This window comes from Rattus norvegicus, chromosome 5 (genome assembly GCF_036323735.1).
Source record: "Rattus norvegicus strain BN/NHsdMcwi chromosome 5, GRCr8, whole genome shotgun sequence".
Classification (NCBI taxonomy): domain Eukaryota; kingdom Metazoa; phylum Chordata; class Mammalia; order Rodentia; family Muridae; genus Rattus; species Rattus norvegicus.
Window position 1 is genome coordinate 79196182 of NC_086023.1, and position 6000 is coordinate 79202181.

A 6000-nucleotide genomic window follows, 5' to 3' on the forward strand; every position below is an offset into this window, starting at 1 on the left:
TTTAATTGCCTTTATTTTAATACTCCATAGTGCTTCATAATTTAATGTGCCACATTTTAATTTTTTTCCAAAATAGTGGCCGCTTGAATTATTTGTAGCTATTCAAAATAATTAACAATGCCACACAGAACATCTCATAGTTATGACCACATATGATTACATCTGAGGAATGGAATATTATAAATAGAATCCCAGAACAAAAGGTATAAGCACACCAAGTTTGATGAATACCGTGAAGGCAATTTTAAAGACAATATGCCAGTTTACAAGGTTTTTAAAAAAAAATTACTGAAAACATCATGTCTCTCTTAACCCTGAACCTTTAAATAAATAACAGTTATCACAAATGTTGGGTTTTTTGAGACAGGGCTTCTCTGTGTAACAGCCCTAACTGTCCTAGAACTCACTCTGTAGCCCAGGCTGGCCTTGAACTCACAGAGATACCAAGTTCTACACCACCATGCCCAAAATTTTTTTAAAATTAAGTATATTAGGGTTAGGGATTTATCTCAGTGGTAGAGCGCTTGCCTAGAAAGCGCAAGACCCTGGGTTCGGTCCTCAGCTCTGGAAAAAAAGAAAGAAAAAAATTAGGTATATAAAATGTGTTAGTTATGGGGGTTGGGGATTTAGCTCAGTGGTAGAGCGCTTGCCTAGGAAGCGCAAGGCCCTGGGTTCGGTCCCCAGCTCCGGAAAAAAAAAAAAAAAAAACAACAAAAAAAATAAAAAATAAAAATAAAATGTGTTAGTTAGTATGTACATATGTGGGGAGTGCCTGTGGAGAGGCCACATGAAGACATCAGATTCCCTACAGCTAACATTCTAATCCACATGACTCGGGTGCTGAGAACCAAAATAGGGTCCTCTACAAGAGCAGTTAAGCGTCATTAACTAGGCTATCTCCAGTCCCAGTTGTTACTCTTTAAAACTCATGCAGTCTACCTGAGCCTCATTCTCCATACCAAGTCACTCTAAAAAGTCTATATCACCGAATAAAACTAACAAAACTGTACTTTATTTCCTAAACAAGCCCAGCTTTCTAACAAAGGCCTAGATCATTGAAAACAGTTTATAAACCAAAAACAAGATGAAATGTTCTCTTTTCCATGCCCCTTTGTCCTAAAGTCAAAGAATTTACGGAGTGATCTCTATGAGCTTGAGTGTCACTCTGATTCAAAATGGTAGACAGGGGCTGAGGGATGACTCGGTCAGAGAGAGGGCTGCTGCACAATCATGATGGATGGCCTCATCAAGCCAAATCCTGGAGCTCCAGACTCAGTCAGAGACCTCAAAACAAAAAGTGGAGGAGGGTGGAGAGATGGCCCAGTGGTTAAGAGCGCTTGTTGCTCTGGAGGACGGCGCCCAGGCCCTGCACAGTGGTTCATAACCGTCACTAATTCCAGTTCTAGGGTGTTCCATGCCCTCTTCTGACCTCCGAGGGCACCAAGCACACACACGGTGCACATACATACATGCAGAGAAAGCATTCAACAATTAAATAAACCTGTCAGCCTGACATAGTAACGTTGTAATTCCAGCACGTCCCAAGGCCATCCTGGTCTTCAGAGCGAGTAGTATCCAGGACAGTCAGATAGCCAGGACAACACAGAGAAACCCTGACTTGAAAAACCAAAAAGTAAATAAGTGAAATTATGTATATTAAAGTGGAAAGCTATTGTTGAAACTCCTGATGCTAACCTCTGGTCTCTGCGCACACACACACACACACACACACACACACACACACACACACACACACACACATCAACAATAACAACTGCCAGAGGGTAGAATGGAGTTTGCTTCTTAAAGCCTATGTTCTGGATTTTAGGTATTCCCATACTCTATATAGCATAAAAGAGACCTGGTCTTTTCTAATTTCTGGGTTTTCAGAATGATTTTACACACACGACTTTGGTATAAGCACTTAATACTATACTGTCTTCTTCATGCCAAAGAGGATAACCTCTGCAGGTTACCGTAGACTTTGAAAAGATAGTTCTAAAGAATTTAGCTTATACTATCTCCCCTGTGTTTTTGTTCTGGTTTGCTAATGGAGTCCCCCCCTGAACCTTGTTTAGCTGATAAGAGGCACATCCCTTCGTCCTTATGTTTACCCATAACCTTTGAACGCTCCCCTGAAGCTACTCTACTATGCAGTGCTTAGTTAACATTTAACCCGCACTCCTGTTTACAGGTAAGACTTCTTAAGACAGAGCAATCAAAAACGTACATGCCATTGGAGTTCAAAATTAATACCAGCCACTAGTTGAATCTCAGGGTGTCATTACCAAAATGTTTCTATCATGACAGTTTCAAAATTATAACTATTGACGTCTATTCCTTAAAATTGAAACTTGTGAGATCTTCTCACTAAATGAAGAAGACCCGCTTCAAAAGTTTATATACTGTGTGACTCTATTTCTGTAGCATTTTCAAAAATGACGAAATTAAATAGAGGAAAAACAGATCGGCGTTTGGAAGAGATTAGGAACAGGACGCAGGGAGTAGATCCCCATGATTATGGTGGAGGTGCCTACAAAGTGTTTCTTGTGTATCCCCAGCAGATTACTCTGAAAGACCGTTCTAGATAATCTATCACTGTATTTTCCTAGTGTTTTGCTTCTGGTTTCCTTAATAAATTCCTCCCCTGAGACTACCATGAACAATGTCTGTTTCCTCATCTTGTGACTGCCATAATGCAGTCACCTGCACGTGGACAGCACCTGGTGCGGAGGACTCTTCTGTCTACACTGAAGGTGCTGTTATCTCCTCTCACTGTGGTCAATGTCCAGCCCTTGCCAGACTTGCTTTGGACATTCCTGGTCTCTACATGAAGCACTTTTCCAAAGAGGGAGGAGACTTTGTCCCCTGTCTTTTTGTCATCTTATATCACAGGACTCCCTATGTTGCCTATTTCTTAATGTAATCATCCTTTCTATTTTTAGTCAGAGAAAAATCTTTAGAGTTTGGAACAGAGGACTGTCCAAGTGATAAAAACTAATGTTTTAAGAACCATTCCCCTTGGGCTGGAGAGATGGCTCAGCGGTTAAGAGCACTGACTGCTCTTCCAGAGGTCCTGAGTTCAATTCCCAACAACCACATGGTGGTTCACAGCCATCTGTAATGGGATCTGATGCCCTCTTCTGGTGTTTCTGAAGACATCTACAGTGTACTCATATACATTAAATAAATAATTTTTTTTTTTAAAAAGAACCATTCTCCTTAAACATCCTGTCGTTGAAACTAGTACCTCTAGCTGATGTAATGGTACACACCTTTAGTCCCAATACTCAGGAGGCAATCAAGTGAATCTCTGTGAGTTCAAGGCCAGCTGGGTCCACAAAGAACTCCAGGACATCCAGACATCCAGGACTTTGTAACAGAGAGAAACCTTGTTCTGAAAACCAAACTAAGCCAAACCACCTAACCAAAAAAGAAGGGGAAGGGGGAGGGGGAGGAGGGGGAGGAGGGGGAGGGGGAAGAAGAGGAGGGAAGGGAGCGTGTGTGTGTGTGTGTGTGTGTGTGTGTGTGTGTGTGTGTGTGTGTGTGTGTTTTGCCTACATGGATATCCGTGCACTGTTGGCATGCCTGGTGCCCTCAGAGGCCAGAAGGCATTGGATCTCCTGGAACTGGAATTACAGATAGTTGCAAACCAGTAGGTATGTGGGTGTTGGGAATTGAAGCTAGGTCCTCTGTCCAGCCACTATGACAAAATTCTTGCATAGAGAAATCTGATGAATCTCCAGGTTTCCGAGTGTATGTTGGTGTTGGGAAGATAGTGTACCCAGAGGGCATGGAGTTCTTACTCCACCCTTGTATCTTTCCATATACACCTCTTCTGCCTGGATGTCCCTGAACCATTCACACTGTCCTTAAATTCCTGATCTCTCTTCCCCCACTTCTCAAATGTGACAATTATTAACATGCTCCATCACAGCTGGCAAGATTTTTAAATAAACAATTTTCAAGCAATTTTGAATTTCAGATAAATTTCAAATATATCAAATATGCAGATCCTATATCACTTTCGCTACTGTAGCTTACATTGGGACAGTATATTTAATGAAGTTACATAATTCTGATATGTTATTACTGAAGTCGTTACTAAGAGTTCCTTAGTTTTTACCTAATAATGTTTATCTGACCTATTATCCTATCTAACATAGCAAATTACATTATTAGGTCCCCTGAGGATCCGTTTTTCAAACCTCCACATCTTTGAACAATACTATTCAGATTCCTTCAACTATAATTTGCTGGTTTTGTCCTACAATTATCGGATTAGAAAGGAAGACTACAAAGATAAAAATGATGTGTATTAGCACTGTGATTCGTTGGGGCTGAGATTGAACACCCAATAGAGATAGAGTTTATGGTTTTCTTTATGTAAAGTGGTTCTCTCTCTCTCTCTCTCTCTCTCTCTCTCTCTCTCTCTCTCTCTCCCTTCCTTCCTTGTTTCCTTTCTTTCTTTGTTTCTTCCTTCCTTCCTTCCTTCCTTCATTTCTTTCTCCCCTTCTTTCTCTCTTTCTTTTCCTTCATCCTTTATCCAGAGTGTATTCTCTGAAAGGACAGCATCAAGAGCAGCTCATGCTTAAGGAATGGGGCATCTGGGGTTGGGGATTTAGCTCAGCGGTAGAGCGCTTGCCTAGGAAGCGCTCCTTGAAGGAACAGCATTCACCTAATTTGTTTGCGATGACTTTGTACATATTTAATTTTTTCATTGCAGATTCACAGATATTTATTTTACACTCTGATTTTGAACCAATGTCATTTTATCTTAATATCCAAATTGCTCTAGCCATTGGCCAGTGGGAGCTATTTAAGCTGACTTCTGTGCTACATAACATCGGTGGGAGTGTTTTAGATTTTTGTTTGGTCTCTAAATATTTCCCAGGTTGGTTTCAAACTCGTGGACACAAGGATTCCTTGTTTCAGCTCCTGAGTCCTGGAACCACAGGCATAAACTACTGTACCCAACTACGTCTTACTGAACACTTCTTCATTTTTATGGTATTACAAGATGTTCCAGAGTCATCTTGTTTATTTTTTGCCTCTGTGTGAGGATCAGCCATTTGTCAAAAAACATCTGGGTACTAAGTGTACCCACCGCGTCTAAGTTTTTAACTTGAGAATTTCCAAAGATCTAGTCAGTAATGTAGTGTGTATATGTGTATACTTGTGTGTGTGTGTGTGTGTGTGTGTGCGCGTGCACGTGTATGTGTACATGTGTGTGTATAGGTGTATATGCATGAGCGGGCATGTGTGCAGGCCAGAGGACAGCCCTAGGCACTATCCACTTTATCTTTTTTTTTTTAAGCTTGGTTGAGTTGGAGCGTTTGCTCTCTCTCTTTTTTTCAAGATTTATTTATTTATTTATTTTTAAAGATTTATTCATTTATTATATCTAAGTACACTATAGCTGTCTTCAGACACACCAGAAGAGGGCATCAGATCTCTTTACAGATGGTTGTGAGCCACCATGTGGTTGCTGGGAATTGAACTCAGGACCTCTGGAAGAGCAGTTGGTGCTCTTAACTGCTGAGCCATCTCTCTCCCCGGCCCCGCTTTATCTTTTTAAAGACAGATTTTCCTGCTGGCCTGGGACTCATTGATAAAGGTAGACTGGCTGTCTAGTGAGCACCAGAGATCACTTGTGTCTGCCTCCCTGGTTCTGGAATTACAAACATGCACCATCACACACAGCTTTCATTCTTTAAGAAAACAAAACACAGGGTTGGGGATTTAGCTCAGTGGTAGAGCACTTGCCTAGGAAGTGCAAGGCCCTGGGTTCGGTCCCCAGCTCCAGAAAAAAAAAAAAAAGAAATAAAATGTAAATTTAAAAAAAAAAAAAGAAAAAAGAAAACAAAACACAAAGACAGAGTTTGGGGATGACACTCAAGTCCTTGTGTTTGGTTCCTTATCAATTGAATGATCACCACCCTGATGTCTGTTGTGGGATGTCTATGCTATGATCAGTATGAACTTACACTCCCTGGTTTA